We start from the raw sequence: 17,290 nt of genomic DNA on the forward strand, positions 1-17,290 counted from the left end.
GTTATGCAGCATCCCATCCAATAGCATTAATGCTCTCAAAACATTTTGATTTTGGTGAGGGGATCAGCCACCTAACCAGGAGAAAGGTTATATTAGAATGGAGATGAGAATTGGGTACCTCCTGCTTGGTTCCAGGGGTGTGACCATTGGGTTGCTTCTGTAACCATTGCAGGAAACTTGCTCATCTTGGACCGTGTTATGCATTTACGTGAGAAGCAGTTACTCTTATGAGAGCGTGTGTGTGCGCATGCACGCATAATATGCCAGCCCACCCATGTTCTAGAGCACAATCTTTCCTAGGGATGAGCAGTAGGTGTCAGCTGCAGCTGCTGCTTATCTTGGGTGGAATTTTTCTCCTTCTGTCACAGTAATCTAAGTAGCAAAGAGCTTGGTGTTTACATTGTTCTGTACACCTGCTCATTTTCTTTATAGAGTTGACATCTAACTTCTGATGCATTGATAGGTCATGCTGCTATTAACAACTGTGGAAAAGCAGAAGGCAACACTAGTCTCATGTTTTCAGAGAGGGATGGAAAATCTGCACCAGTCAGTCACTGAAATTTCTAGGAGATTTAATAAATACTTTTCACTTCTGTAACATGAAATCTATGGAGTGGTCTCCATGGAAAAAGTCAATGTTTGCCTGTGGTTACCATGGTCACCTCCTACTCCTAGTATAGAAGAGGTAATAGTGGAATCTCAAGTACTGCTGTGGGAAATGGTGACTTGTTAATGGTGACTACCATATGTGGATTCCTATTCAAGGCTTTGTGTGGCATTTAAACTTGAAACAAGGGTAGAACGTTGAATTGTAAGAAGTAGCCTCGATTTTATCTATCTTCATACACAATATTTCAAGAAATGTTGGATCTCCGGGATACTATTGCTACGTTTATTTTGCAAATGCTCACGTGTTCAGTTATATGAAGATGAATCGAAATAATTGTGAAGAACATTGACTCAGTCAATGGGTATAGGCGAGCAGCAATGCTCAGCACAGAGCCAGAGAAGGTGGAGCAAAAGTGACTTTACATCAACGATACTGGAGCTGGTTCAGCTTTGGTACAATGTACAGCAGCGCTGTGAGGCTTCTGTAAGTAGAGCCCAACTGCCAGTGGCCCTAAGGGCTCTTCCAACACCTGGGGGTTGCTGGAAGCACAGTGATGCTCTGGTCACACTCCCAGCATGCTCCTGCTGGAAATGGAGATAACCAGCCCAATGCCATTCAGGGATTCCCTACACTGGGGAAATCCTCAGCTGGCTGGTTAGGCATCTTTATGCCCCTTTATGGCAACAGAATGGCACAGAGGAACTGTACTGAGGCACAGGATTGTGCCAGCTGTATCTCAGGTTTTATATTTTGCCATTTTTTCACTTTAATCAAGTGTAAACCCTTCTAGGAGGCAAATAGCTAGTAACTGTGGGCTTGCAGCAACTTCACTCCGAGGTGTATGAGGCACAACCAACACTGTGAAGTTTTAGGCTGAGTTTTTCAAAGGAGGCTTTTTCTCTCTCCCCACCCCCCACCTCCCCCCAAACAGTGAATGTGTTCTACCCCAAGATAACTAATGCTTATTAGCTATCTCACTGAGAGATCCTAGTGGAGACAAGACATCTGTAGTTTTTACCACGAGGTAGCTAGGTGAGACCCGCACTATGTCCCTGCCCATAGAATCGTAGGGCTAGAAGGGGACCGCAAGGGTCATCTAGTCTAACCCCCATCCAGGAAGCAGGATTTGTTGTGTCTAAACCACCCAAGACAGATGGCTCCAGTCTCCCTTTGAAAATCTCCGGTGAAGGAGCTTCCACAACCTCCCCAGGCGTCTGTTCCATTGCCCTGCTGTTCTTACAGTTAGGAAGGTTTTCCTAGATTTAAGCTAAATCTGCTATGCTGCAGTTTGCCATTGCCCCACAACATAGCTCTCTGCTGAAGTGGGGTTGGTGGGTATCACAATTAACACCCCAGCAAGGTGAATGGGGCAGTTCACGTCTCTCAGGATTTCTATGTTAGGCTCTGTACTCATGCAGAAATCACCATATCAAAATGGGAAATGACTGCCTAGGAAGGAGTACTGCAGAAAAGGATCTGGGGCTCATAGTGGATCACAAGCTAAATATGAGTCGAGTGTAACACTGTTGCAAAAAAAGCAAACTTCGTTCTGGGATGTATTAGCAGGAGTATTGTAAACAAGACACGAAAAGTCATTCTTCCGCTCTACTCTGTGCTGATTAGGCCTCAACTGGAGTATTGTGTCCAGTTCTGGGCCCCACATTTCAGGAAAGATGTGGACAAATTGGAGAAAGGCGAGAGAAGAACAACAAAAATGATTAAAGGTCTACAACACATGACCTATGAGGGAAGATTGAAAAAATTGGGTTTGTTTAGTCTGGAGAAGAGAAGACACAGGAGACATAAGTTTTCAAGTACATAAAAGGTTGTTACAAGGAGGAGGGAGAAAAATCGTTCTTAACCTCTGAGGATAGGACAAGAAGCAATGGGCTTAAATTGCAGCAAGGGCCGTTTAGGTTGGACATTGGGAAAAACTTCTCATTTGTCAGAGTGGTTAAGCACTGAAATACATTACCTAGGGAGGTTGTGGAATCTCCATCACTGGGGATTTTTAAGAGAAGGTTGGACCGAACACCTGTCAGGGATGGTCTAAATAATACTTAGTCCTGCCATGAGTGCAGGGGACTGGACTAGATGACCTCTCGAGGTCCCTTCCATTCCAGTTCTATGATTCAATGATATCAGTTATCTGTGGTTCAGGTTTTCAAGTTTTTTCTTTACAGTCATGAGTGCTAAAAATTTTGTAAACCAAAGTTGAGATTCTGAAATGATGTTCCCTCCTAACCTTGATCTCCCATCAGTCCTCACTGCTGCTCACTCCTTTTCCATCCCCAATTGATCAAGAATGTCACTGCTAAAGTTCTCTTCTCCTGTCATTTCATCTCTCTACTCCTTGAATCTCCGCATTCCCACCAGCGTCAATAAGATCAGAATTAAGCCGTGTGTTGGTGTGTAAGTGTATAGCATAAATTTCACTGTGGTTCAGGTGAGGTTACAGTGTGGAGGCTGCCCTGGTCAGTCAGTAACTATCTGCCCAACACAATGGACGGGCGTGTGTCATAAACAAATGACCTTGTCCTTGTTGATAGCAAGGAATTTATTGGAAGCATATAATGTCATTGATCATCAGATTTTTCTCCATCTCTGGACTGTTTTTTTTTTTTTTTTAAAGTTCAGATTGAACCTGATGGAGCGAGCCAGTAGGCACTGATGGATGAATTGTCATTGGGTGTTGCTGGGATTATGTGTAGAGTTCTCCAAAGGTTAAGACTGGTGCAATGCTCCTTTGTTTCTGTAGCGTGTGAGAGACTTGGGCTGGGATATTACTCTTACACAGATTATACCTAATTATATACATGTCTCCAGGTTCAAAATGGGGGTTAAGTGTTTTGTCACTTGCGTCATGAAAATGCAGAATTAGATGGCTGTGAACTGGCTAAGGCTGATCCCCAGCAAGACCAAAATCATGCTGATTGGGTCACAGAGAAACTGTAGGGAGAGAATCATTCCTCAAGACCTCTATATAGTTGGCATTTTAGTACCTTTCCTGGAGTTGTTAAAGTGGGTGCCATACCCCAGTGTGTGATGGGGAGTCATTTCAGGGGACTGAAATCTAGGCAGAGTTCTTGATCATGCCTGATGTTGGGTCAGCTACTTGTTATGGTTAGAGCTGTTAGGAATATCAGACTGAGGCCCTGTCTTACCTGCTGATGTGGTAATTCTGATGCGTTTCTTGGAGACAACAATGTTAAACTACTGCAATAGGTTTTATTGTGGGTTACTAGAAAGACAGCTTGTTAGATTACTCCCCGGGGAATTCTGCACCAAAAAATTAAAAATTCTGTGCACAATATTTTAAAATTCTGCATATTTTATTTGTCAAAATAACACAAAATAATCATGCCAGTTTCAATTATTTTGGTAATTTATTTTAAAATGCCTGTCTGGAAGTATGTCGGTATAATACAGAAATGTATTTCCCGCACTCCTCAGAAGCAGTGCAAAGGCTTGGGGGAGTCAGGGGTAATGGAGGAGCCGAGGGAGAGGGAAGTAATTGCTGGGAAGGCACCTCGGAGTGAACCCTGGAGGGTTGTTGGGTGTGGGTGAGAGAAGTATGGAACAGGTTTTTTGGGGGGGTTGGGGGATTGTTAAGAAGTTGGGGAGCCTTCCCCATGCAGACCCTGGCTGACCTCCCATTCAGTCAGGCACATCTGCAGGCATTGCGGTGTGAGGATGGCAGTCACTGCCCCTTCCCTGTCTACAATTGGCTGCTCTGGCTCTGAGCTGTTTGTCCTCTCTTCTGTTACCACAGCAGGCCCTGGTGGGTGAAATGTGTATCTACAGTGCCTCTCCAGCAGAATCTATTTTCTGAGGGAAAAAAGATCTGTGAGGGACACAAATTGTGCATATGCATAGTGGCACAGAATTCCCCCAGGAGTATTAGATTGAGTCTCCTCTTTGCTGCTTTCTCTCTCCTGCTACAGGCTGCATTTAAGATTCTAGTTGTAACCATTAAGGCTTCTATCAATGGACCAGTTTCCCAACATCTTTCTGAACTTCTAGCTTCTGATATACCATATCACAATCTGAGCTCAGCAGAAGCTCCCAGTTTGTGTACTTTGGGCTTTCTGCCTTGCTGTACCTTTTGCACAGCAGGTTGGTTTTATTTATGTTGTCATTCCAATTATTTAAACTTTGTTTGTTGTCCTTTGATCTGTACTTGTTTTAAAACTCCTAGGATACTTTTGTAAGTGGTGTAGTATGTAATAATGAACTGTTATATTATGGACACATCCTGTATTTAGATTATATTCCACAAGGGGGTTTTCTTTTCATGGCATTTGAGTTCAGGATGTCCTTCATGGTTGGCCTTAACTTAAGGGATGGCAAGGTACTCTGGAGTTGTCACTAACCATTTAATGTGGAGCAGTCTTGGTGACATTTAACCCATGTGCTCATTTACTCTTTCATACAGCTACCATCTTGATATTTTCCTTTAGCTGGGATTGCCACGTGGGTGCTGTTGGAAACACACAATGATAATGACTGGATTTAAACCAATACTGCAGTAACCAGCATTGCCATTCTGCAAATGCAGGGCAGCAAACATCCTTGGCTTGTCCTTTCTGAGAATTCAGGCTTGTTGCATCAGAAACGTATAAGCTTATCAGGCCTTGGGAGTAAGAATCCTAAAGTCACTCCTGAACTGAAGTCCTCTGGGTGCTTGCTGATTCTCTTTCTGTTGCCCTTCAAACCACTGGGGCTAACTTGTTAGAGGAAAGTTGTAGACTTGCACCTAAGCTGGACTGACCACTTCTGATTGCCCCTGTTTAATACTCTTTTTTGTAACACTTTAAGGATGTGTCTACACAGGAAAGAAAAACCCGCAGCTGGCCAGCGCCAGCCGACTCGTGCTCGGGCTGCAGGGCTGTTTCATTGCTGTGTAGACTTCTGGATTCGGGCCGGAGTGTAGACTTCTGGGTTCGGGCCCCACAGCTGTAGCCCTGTCAGCCCGAGGCCGGCTTCGGGTGTCTAGTTACTGGGTAAACATACCCTAAGCCAATGGTTCTCAAACTTTTGTACTGGTGACACCTTTCACACAGCAAACCTCTGAGTGTGACACCCCCCCATATAAATTAAAAACACTTATTTTATATTTAACACTATTATAAATGCTGGAGGTGAAGTGGAGTTTGGGGCGGAGGTTGACAGCTTGTGACACCCTACATACTAACCTTGTGACCCCCGAGGGGTCATGACCCACAGTTTGAGAACCCCTGCCCTAAGATACACCAATTATATGGCTACCTTCCAGTTACTGTGTAACCAAGACAGAGTTACAGTAACTTTTTTGAAATCTCATTTACTTCCACCACAATTCAATTTCTGCTACGTGAACACGAGTGTGTGCGCGCATCCGGCCTAAATATTTTATTCTCCCCATAGAGAAAATTATGCAATTATGGCATGTAATTCACAAATGTAGTATTAAACTAAGTGTATAATCTTCTGTAAGTACAAGAGAATTCATGTTGTTATCCCTTGCAGAAGTTGTATAAATTAATCCACTTTTTCAGCTGCTACTGGGAAAAAAGGTTACGGATCTTACAGCTGAACTTTGTATCTTATCTCCACTGTAAACATGGCCAGATCGTACTGTTGGTTTTCAGAGACAAGCAACCCTGCAGGGCTACACAAGGGCTGCCTCAGTAGTGTGCATTCTTTCTCTCTCTCTCTCTCTCTCTTTTTTGTTGTTTAATTATTGTATCTCATCCAAGCTAAGAAGTTAGTTAATATTGTCTCCTTAGCTCAAATTTAGTGCCCAACCAGAGATCGGAGCCTCTTTGGACTAGGCCAGCAGTTCTCAAACGTCACTGCACCGCGACCCCCTTTGACAACAAAAATGACTACTTGATCCCGGGGGACGGGGGGAAAGGAGGGGGGCTTGATCTCTAAATAGGGGCCCCTAGAAGCTGCCTTAATGCAAATAACAAATGATAATCCATTCTGCTAGGGTCCTCTCTGTTCAACCATTAGTTGACCTACTGGTATATTCCAAACATCTAAAACTCCAATTGAAGCCTGCTTCTGCATAGGGGAACCTGCAGTGCACAACATGGCTCTGATCCTGCAAAAACACACATGAGAAATAGTCCCATTGAACTAAAGAACTTACTTGCAGGCATGTGTGGAGGATTGGGGCCCATACCTGTTGCTGAAGGTATGCCTTTCGCAGTGGGTGATACCACTGTCATTGTTCCTGTTGTGCTTCTGCTCTGTCCCAGATATGCATGAGACATGTCCCCTATATCCATTAACCAAATATTGAACCACTCTGGGCTGGATCGTACTCTCTTTGAAGTCAATAGGACAGGGTCCTAAATCAAAAAGAAGAGCTAAAATTTCGTTATAGTTTGAGGGTGTGTCTGTACTACCTGCCGGATTGGCGGGCAGCGATCGATCCAGCAGGGGTTGATTATTGCGTCTAGTTTAGACGCGATAAATCGACGCTTGAGCCCTTTCTCATAGACTCCTGTACTCCACTGCCGCGAGAGGCGCAGGCAGAGTCGATGGGGGAGCAGCAGCAGTTGACTCACGATAGTGAAGACACTGCGGTAAGTTGATCTAAGTACGTCGACTTCAGCTACATTATTCACGTAGCTAGTGTAGACCAGGCCTGAGAGTGAAATTCACCCCTGTGCAGAGGGACAGCACAAGGCTTAGGCACCATGTAAGCCCAGAGTCTTAAGGACTCGGGCATTTTGCTGTCCTCCTGCACAGGGATATATTTTACTCCCTGTACTCACCACTGTTTGTTGACCTTAAAACGGTGTGTTTGGAGGAGGCACTTCTTTTACAAGCTTGAGCATGGGGGGAAAGATAAAAATTAGTGGAGTGACACATTATTAAAATTGTATAAACCTAACCTTGACTCACCTTTTCAAAGGGTTTCTTTCTTCACTGTTGTTCAGTTCCTGCACGGTATAACCACTTCTCTAACCTTGCTACTGGCCCTGCTGCTTCCAAACATTTTTAAATGCACATGATGCAGCCTTTGAGGGAGTAGAAGGGTAAAGTAGTTCTGACTCCCCCCCACCCCCTTTTTTTTTTTAAAACAATAGGGCAGCTCAAAGAGAGTGGATGTTTACAAATAAGATAGAGGCTTATAAAGCACCTTGGGGTCTGGTTTTTTTTGGATGAATCATAGAATATCAGGGTTGGAAGGGACCTCAGGAGGTATCTAGTCCAACCCCCTGCTTAAAGCAGGGCCAATCCCCAGATAGATTTTTGCCCTAGATCCCTAAATGGCCCCCTCAAGGATTGAACTCACAATCCTGGGTTTAGCAGGCCAATGCTCAAACCACTGAGCTAACCCTGTATACATGAGAGTTGCTATTTTACCTAGAAAACATGAATCCAGAATCAGAAATTAGCTGCCAGGTGTTGTCAATGCAGTTTCCAAAAAACAGAATAGTGTGCAGATAAAGGAATCTGTGTGTGATTTATTAAAATGAGTCACCATGCTAGGACTGCATGGGATTCAAAATTGCACTTGGAGGTCAGCATTTCTTAAGCTGGAATTTGTTTATGCTGTGGAGTTTCTTGTGGGTTTGGTGTTTCAGAACAATACTGTGCACAGGTTGTACAGTGAAATTCAAGCATAAAACTAATTGTACAAAGCATGTATTGAGTAAAATTCATCCCTTTGCACAGGGCCAGCCTCAAGCCCGTGTACCACTTAGACCCAGTAAGGCACTGGACTGAGACTCAGAAGATCGGGGTGCAATTTCCAGCTCTCCCAGACTTCTTGTGTGATCTTGATCAAGTCATTTAATTTCTCTGTGCCTCAGTTCTCCATCTTTAAAATGGGGGACTAATAATGCTTCCTGTGTCTGTTTAGACTGTAAGCCCTATGGGGCATAGCCTGTCCCTTACTCTGTGTGTATAATGCCTGGCACAGTGGAGCACTGATCTGTGGCCATAGAGAACAGGAGCAATGTCAGTAACAACTTCAGTCACTGCTATGGAAGTGTTAACATTTTAAAAAGTGTAATATATTTCTAGCAGCAGAGGTGGGGATGTGGTCAAGTAATTATTGTTTGTATTACGATAGAATCTAGAAACCCCAAACAGGGTGGGGGGTCCCATTGTGCTAAGGGCTGTATAGACTTATAAAATAATGACAGTCCTTGGCCCTGATCTCGGTTTTGGGGCAGGTAGGCGCAGCCATAATTATTATGATTATAATTAATAGTAAAAATGTGCACAATGTTTTTTGAATGAACTGGTGCCCCCTCCTGTTGTGGTTCAAGCAACAACAGTTAAATTCGGAGCTAGACTTCCATTGTTGTTTGGGGTGCACAAACTGGGAAACAAAACGAACAGAAAAAGGCCATGCATGTGCACTTTCAAGAAAGCTCTTTAGGGCCCATTGAAATCCGAACAGCATCCAGGTTGGAAGCTCACATTCAGCCTAAAGCATTTTGATTCTTCCCTTCCCCAGCACCCACTCCTTATATCTGTTAACAACAAACAAATGTTTTAATGCCTCTTTTCTATTTATATATATGTTAAAAAAATCTATGCTGGCATTCATAAACAACCCTATAATAATAAACCAGTTGGCATGCTTAGGGAAAACAGCTGGTATAAGAAACAAATTTGAATCTCTAATGGGTTCTTAATGAGTAAAACAAAACAAAGTGCTTGTAATACTGGAAGAAGATATTTAAAATAGTGTAAAGTGCCTGAACAGTGTTGTCCTACACTTAGGTATATGGTGAACTGGAGAACCGCCTTGACCTCCTTTCATATGCCATATTAATTTATATACACAGATGGCGGTAGTAAAATAACCCCACTAATTTGAAATTATGGCCCATATAGTTCTAAATTAAAAATAATTTCAGGGATCACTGTCTTGTCTAGTGTCTAGGCACTTACCATTTTTCAGCTGTCGTCTCTTCTATAGTGTTGTATTCCGTGTACTTCTATGCTGAAATTAATACAAAGCTGCTTTTAATCAAGCACCTTTGCAAGGACGTCGAAATTTACACAGCAGGGTCCTGGTCCATGATTGGTGCGCTCCTAGGCACTATGATAATTTAAATAATAATATGAGGTGAGGAGAGATTGCCTGTCTTGCTGTGGTTTGTTGCTTCAGTTGAGATGAGCTTACATGCTTGAATTGGAGTCCTGCTGTTATAAGCGAGTTGGGCCTGCTAGCAGGATATTCTCTGTGAGGGGCCTCTCAGCACTGAAACTGGCTCACCCTTCCCCCCACCCCCACTCCAAGTCTGAAATAGCCCAAATCTTAAGACCTTCAGAGCATATTGTAAATCTCATCTTTTCTTCCAAGCATTTGCAAATGGGGCAGAACTGAAATAGTTAGGGTGGGAAATTTTTCAAAAGGAGGAGGATTTGCAGCAATTGAGGTTCATCCACCACACTTGCAATGTATTTTTCAGTTCTGTCAAGGACATCCAGAGCATGTGCAAACTGTGCCTTTGAGTAGAACAGAAACTACCTGGGACAACTGGGCCATGAATGCCATTCAATCCCATACCAGCCCATAGTGGATTGTCAGCATGGATGCTTTGAAATCTAACACCATCAGTCGGTGGAGTTGTATCAAGCCGTTCTTCCTTTAGAGCAGTGTTTTCCAAACTTGGGATGCTGCTTGTTTAGGGAAAGCCACCGGCGGGCCGGGCCGGGCCGGTTTGTTTACCTGCCGCGTCCGCAGGTCCGGCCAATCGCGGCTCCCACTGGCCGTGGTTCGCTGCTCCAGGTCAATGGGAGCCGCTGGAAGCGGCGGCCAGTATGTCCCTCGGCCTGTCCCTTGCAGGTGGGGGCTGGTAAGCACTTGCTGGGTCAGATCTGAAAGATGTATACTGGGAAATCATCAAAGGGAGAAGCAGCTGAAAGGTGAGTTATACATGAAGCGTAATACTGTGTAAAGCCAACACGTGGACAAAGCACTGTGCTTGTTAATGCTGAAATTTAAATTGCTGTTGGAAACATTTCATCTCACTCTCATTTCAAGTGACAGTATTTTGTTAGTCACTTTTGCTCATTTTTGTTTTTAACGAGGCACATACTTTAATGTCATCACTTAGAGCTGTGATCACTTCTGATCCTTTGAGTCAGAGAAGGGAATTATCTTCTGAGCAGTCACCTTCCGTGGAAAAGATAGAGAAGTCTATAAGACAGGGTGTTTTAGCAGGAAGCTCTTGAGTTGACATACTGTGTTGCTAATAATTAATCAGGAGCATTGCAGTGCTCCAGAAATTAATGTGGAGAGATCAGATGAAAGATTGCTCTTTTTGAAAGCTTTTCTGTATCTAATATGTTGACTAGGACTGGTCCCAGTACAGACCCCTGGGGGACACCACTATTTATCTCTCTCCATTCGGAAAACTGACCATTTATTCCTACCTTTTGTTTCCTATCTTTTAGCCAGTTACCATGAGGGGACGTTCCCCCTTATCCCATGACCGCTTACTTTGCTTAAGAGGCTTTGGTGAGGTACCTTGTCAAAGGCTTTCTGAAAATCTAAATACACTTTATCCACTGGATCCCCCTTGTCCACAAGCTTGTTGACCCCCTCAAAGAATTCTAGTAGATTGGTGAGGCACGATTTCCCTTTACAGAAAACATGTTGACTCTTCAACAAATTATATTCATCTATGTGTCTGACAATTTTGTTCTGTACTATAGTTTCAACCAGTTTGCCTGGTACTGAAGTCAGGCTTATAGGCCTGTAATTGCTGGGGTCACCTCTGGAGCCCTTTTAAAAAATTGGCATCACAGTAGCTATCCTCTAGTCATTTGGTACAGAAGCTTATTTTATTTTATTTTATTTATTGGTGGCTATAGAAGAAGTGGTGGTGGGGAACATGAGGTGAACAGTCTCCTTTTTGGTTCTCTGTAAATATTTTATTAGGTGGGGGTAGATGGAGAAGTTTAATTTTCCATTTTAAACTACCTTTCCACTACGGCTATATATGGTAAATTTCAGGGGGAAGCCTGATAAAGCATCTCACATTTTCAAAGCGCTCACACACACACACACACATTTACAAACATTAACTTACTTAGTTAATGCACTACATTAATAGATGAGTTGTGGAAAGTAAGGACAAAAGCACAGACAGGTATTGGAAGAGAATCGTTTTCCTGGATATTCCATTATGGCAATGCTTTCTGCCAGAATGCTCTGTTCTTGTATTGTGCTAACTGTATTTGAGGGAACTTATTGTGTTTGTTTATAGGCTTTCTTTTGCAAGTTCTTGTTGTAACTATTATAGCAGTTTACTATCCTGAAGAAATACTGGTCCTTGGTTTCAGCTGCCCTTCACTGCACCTGTTGTAATGGCATCCGGTTCTACAATAGTCTGAATAAGAATAATGTTGTGGTAGCACCTAGAGGTTCCAGTTAGGATTGGAGCATCATTGTACTAAGCACTGTACATGCCTATGACAGAATGCGAGTCCCTGCCCCATTGAGTTGACAATCTAAGTATAATATTAGTAGGCTTTGTAGAACTTGATTATTATTTTTTGGGGGTGGGGAGGAGGGAAGACAGATAATATTGATGATTAAGCATTTTTTATTTTTATTTATTTAAATTGTCACAGTTGTCGGACATTATGGAGCAGTAGATAATTATGTAATAATAGTAGACGTTGAGATTCAAAAGTTAAAGCTTTATAACTGTTAAACACAAATTGTTAGCATTGCATGTCAAAAAGTAGAAAGTAAATATTCTTAAATCAAACTCTAATACATTTGCATGCGGCATTTTTCCTACTTTGCCTATCTGTAAATTTCAGTTATTGTCGATGGAAATATTTTTTCATTGGTTTGTGTGCAGTGAAATTGAGGCTTGCCAACCCTTACCAATAAAAATCAAATCCTTCCAAGTCTAACTGTAGGAGACCACCGGTGGATACAACAGTTGGACTTGGTGAGCAAACGGTAACAATGAGATGATTATGATGAGTGTAATGAGCAGCAGTCACAGCCCATCATTTGCCTTGCCATTGTTGAGTGTTTTTGTAGGCATCTCAGAGGTGAGTTTTAAGGAAAGATTTGAAGGGTAATGTAGTGGCTTTGTGGATTTGAATAGGGAGTTCTTCTTGTGGCTCAGTTCATTACTTCCCACAGGTGGCAATTTGTTTTAGTGGTAAGAGTTAACATTTGTAGGTCTTATTCCAGTATGTCCCATTCTTTGTAAAACAGATTGGCTTTTGAAACCCCTCTTGTGCTAAAAGGGAGCTGGTGCCCTAAATTGGTGAGCTGATGAAAGTGGTGGATTATTTACAGGTTAAGGCTATGTCTACACTACAGCTTATGTCAGCATAATTTATGTCGCTCATCAGTGTGCATAAACCATCCCCCTGCGTGACATAAGAACCGGTGTGGACAGCGCTGTGTCGGCGGGAGAGCTTCTCCTGCCAATATAGCTACTGCTGCTCACGGGGGCTGGAGTAGTTAAGCCGACAGGAGAGCTCTCTCCCACCAGCTTAGAGCGGCTACATTAGACAGATTTCAGTGGCACAGCTGCATTGCTCTAAGATCTCTAATGTAGCCATGCCCTAAGATTCAGTATTATCCCCAAGCCTTTCTGATCAGCCTCCTCTTTCCTTTTTTCCATCACCCATAGGGCATTGGTTCAAGTACTTCTTTCCTTATCTTTGCATTGTGGTATTTTGTATTTTCTACCAAAGAATTCTATTTGTTCCTTTCATGTCCTTGCTAAACAGATATTTGAACTGGCAGTCAGTGTTACTATGGTTTCATCCTTAGGGAATTCCATTCTTCAATTTGATGAATGTTTTTTGTTGCCTTATAGGGAGTTCTGTGGACCTATATAGATTGACTCAATCTTACCAACCGTGTGTAGGGCCCTGCCAAATTCACAGCCATGAAAAATGTGTCATGGATGGTGAAATCTGGTCCCCCCCACCCCTCGTCCTCCCCCATGAAATCTGGTCTTTTGTGTGCTTTTACCCTATACTATACAGATTTCACAGGGGAGACCAGCGTTTCTCACATTGGGGGTCCTGACCCAAAAGGGAATTGCAGGGCAGGTCACAAAGTTACTTTAGGGATGTAGTGGTATTGTCACCCTTACTTCTGTGCTGACTTCAGAGCTGGGTCAGAGCATGGCAGCCGCTGACTGAGGGTCCAGCTCTGCAGGCAGCAGCAAAGAAGTAAGGGTGGTAATACCATGCCATGCCCTCCTTTCTTCTGTGCTGCTGCTGGTGGCAGCTCAGCTCTGAAGGCAGCACCGCCGCCAGCAGCAGCGCAGAAGGAAGGATGGCAGTACTGCAACCCCCTCTACAATAACCTTGTCAACACCCCACCACTCCTTTTTGGGTCAGGACCCCTACAATTAAAACACCATGAAATTTCAGATTTAAATAGCTGAAATCATGAAATTTAAGATTTTTGAAATCTTGTGACTGTGAAATTGACCAAAATGGACTGTGAATTTGGTAGCACCCTAACCATGGGTACATGTTACCTTTCCAAAGCAGATGTCACCTGTTGACAAAAGATCACTAAATGGGTTCAGAAGACTGAATTTGGGGGTCAGTAGAGCTCTCAATATTGCAGATATGGTGTAACTTTTAAAGCCTGGAGCCACAAATACAAATAGAACTGAACCTTGAGAGGTAGAATCAATTTTGTGTATCTCTTAAATATTAATGTGTGTGTGACATGCTGCTCAGTGTGTGTTTGTACATCCCCCTCTTGTGGCTGGTGTATAGAGGGTATGAGCCAACTGCTTCTACTAGCTAAAGGAGTTATTCCTTTAGTTCACATGATAGTCTCATGCTTTTAGTGCTGGAGGTCCCAGGTTCAGTCTTGACTGACTACTCACAATGGGTATTTATATAACATGTTGAATTCTAAGTAACAATCTGTTGTCCCCGATGAGCATGTGTGGCCTTGTGAGCAAACAGAGCTCCTTGCATTACCAAGTATAAGACATTCTATCCTAATGAATGTGGGATGTCATGACGCCTGAGGTTTACCCTTAAGTTTTTGTTTGGTATGAGTCAGCCCTCCTTGAAGAGGAGTGAGAGCTCTTGGAAACAGAAACCCATGGATCCTTTGTCACTACAGAGGGTCAGTGTACACTTGGGCACGAAGAATAAAAAATATTCATATGACGCTCATTGGAGCAATATCACACCGTTTTAATAGCAGTGTAAGCGTTGAGCTTTCAAATACAGAGCCCGAGGCTGCAACTGCCTGACAGTGAATCACTACATGACACGTGTTGTTGTTGTTGTTAGATATATCTAAGGTATTCATCAGTAGCTGAGCACCTACACAACACAGTAGCTAAGTTTATCCAGTGTGTAGTCTTTAGTTTCAACACTGTAAACACAGGTTGCAAGGCATAGCTTCCTTGCTAATAATAATACTTTGCACTTCTACAGTGTCTTCCATAAGAGGATTCAGAGTGCTTTGTAAATACTAGTCAGTTAAGCCTGCCACCACTCCTGGAAGGTAAAGTAGGTTCTCAGCAGTGGAACTTAACTCCTGGAAGTCACTGGGGTCCATATATTTTTGCAGTCTCATCCAGGCCCATTTGTTGAGCCTTTTCTTTTTTGTTTCCCCCCCTTCTCCCTTTCTGTGTGTGTTGCCCCTTCATTGTTTGTGCTAACTGAGAAATACGGCAAGTCTATATTACAAACTTGCATCAGCACAGCTGCACCACTGTAGCACTTCTAGTGAAGATGCTCTAAGCCAACAGGAGAGAGTTCTCCCATCGGCTTATTAACTCCACCTCTGTGAGACAGGGTAGCTGTGTCGGTGAGAGAAGCGCTCCCGCCAACATAGCACTGTCTACACTAGGGGATTAGGTCAGCATAAGTATGTCGTTTTTACAAAGTAAGTGTGTAGTGTAGACCTGGCCTTATTCCGTTTTGTGTGGTGGGCTGGTTTGCCAGATGGCTGTTAGGTTTGCTCTTGTTCCAGCTCAGAACCTCGGTTTTCCTTTTTGGTGCTTCCTTCCCTTCTCCCAGCATTGCATATATACAGGATGTGGTCCAGATATACACCTAATCCAAGTTTGCCTTTATTATTAACAGCAACAAAACATAACCTTCAGCCAAAGCATTCTCCTGGGTGTGACTGGTCCTAGGGTTTTTCCAGCACTCCTCCTGGTGATATTTACCCAATTTTCAGAGAGACAGAAAGCACGCTGCTGTCTAAAACCGGATTGTTTGGACACCGTGTACTTAAAGGAGCAGTAAGGCATCTATAGAACAGTGCAAGGTGCACCACATCTAGAGGCAGGGATCATGGTGAGACTAAAGGATTCATTCTGGAAAGGTTAAGGTACTGGGCTGGGACTCGGGAAAGCTGGGTTTATTTCCCAGCCTTCCCACACACTTCCTGTGTGACCTTGGGCAAGTCATTTAGTCTCTCTCTGCCTCAGTCCCCAGATGTAAAATGGGGATTATTCTTCCTGTCTCCCATCCTTAGTTAGCTTAGACTGTGAGATCTTTGAGGCAGAGTCTGTCTCTTACGACACGTTAGTACACACTCTAGTGCAATGGGGCCATGATCTCAACTGAGGCCTCCCAGTGCTACTTTAATACAAATAAGACAAAAGAAAGTTATAATTTTTCTTTAGAATTGTTTTTAGCTGTCAAAATTTGCCCCTTTTATAATGTTAGTAGCTTTCATTTCTATAGCTTTTTTGATCATAGGATTAATCAAGACTGTGAATGTTCCTTCCCTTACATCTCTGCACTGGCAGGTTTTATTAGCCTGCCACCCAGAGAGATCCTGTAGTAATTATCAGATTTCTGAATGACTCTGCCTACACAATAGAAAATAAAAGCAAACACTCTCACTTCAGACTGGCAATTTGCTTTGGAGGAAATGGGGGTTGGGGTTAGGCCAGTTGCAGTGACGTTTGTGTTTCTGCTGCGTTGGATGGTGAGGCACTTGATTAAATTTGTGTTCTTTGGCCTGCCTTGCAAACAATTGCCTGTTAGCGTTGGTTCTTGCTGTTGAATGTAGCCCACTGAAGTCTGACGGGGTCCTGAGTATAGGAAGTGCTATGCCTAACAGTAAGTGTTCGCAGGTCTGGCCTTAAGTAGACACAACTGATGAAGCACATGAGCCCCAGATGAATGTCCAAGTTCAAGCAAGTGTAGATATTCATTCTCTCTAGTATTTCTGCTCAAGATTCCCTCTTTGGTGAAGGTTTGGTGGAAGAAGTCTTTGATAACCGCAAAGCCAGTCTTCTGCTCTTTAAGGCACAGGTCTTTGACCTGCTGGGAGATCTGGATTAAAAGTTGCTAGTTTTGCTGCAGACTCCCTTTGTGACCTGATCCAAAGCACACTGAAATCAACGAAGATTGGGGCCTTCAATCTCTCTGTCCCTCAGTTCCCCATCTATAATTGGTGATGATACTGTCCTTGCCCATTTTCTCTATTTAAATTGTAAGGTCTTTGGGGCAAGGACTGTTTTTATATGTATGTACAGCGGCTGGCACAATGGAGCCCTGATCTCAGCTGGGTGCACTAGGTGCTGCAGCAAGACTACTAATAAAGTAATAGTTTTAATGAAGAGAAGCTGATCATATGGCATCATGGTAGAGCATTGAGCAGAGGACCCTGGATAGTGCAGAGACAATAGAGGAGTGACATTAGGAGAGAGTGGATAGTGAGACACTTTGGCCCATTGA

At 43.3% G+C, this 17,290-nt stretch overlaps 1 protein-coding gene across 12 annotated transcripts in view; it reads left to right on the forward strand.

The window, feature by feature from the left end:
• The window catches only part of NCOA1 (nuclear receptor coactivator 1), a 334,422-nt gene that overhangs the window by 181,663 nt on the left and 135,469 nt on the right, over positions 1–17,290 (forward strand). The window lies entirely within an intron of this gene.

This window comes from Mauremys reevesii, linkage group 3 (genome assembly GCF_016161935.1).
Source record: "Mauremys reevesii isolate NIE-2019 linkage group 3, ASM1616193v1, whole genome shotgun sequence".
Taxonomy (NCBI): Eukaryota; Metazoa; Chordata; order Testudines; family Geoemydidae; genus Mauremys; species Mauremys reevesii.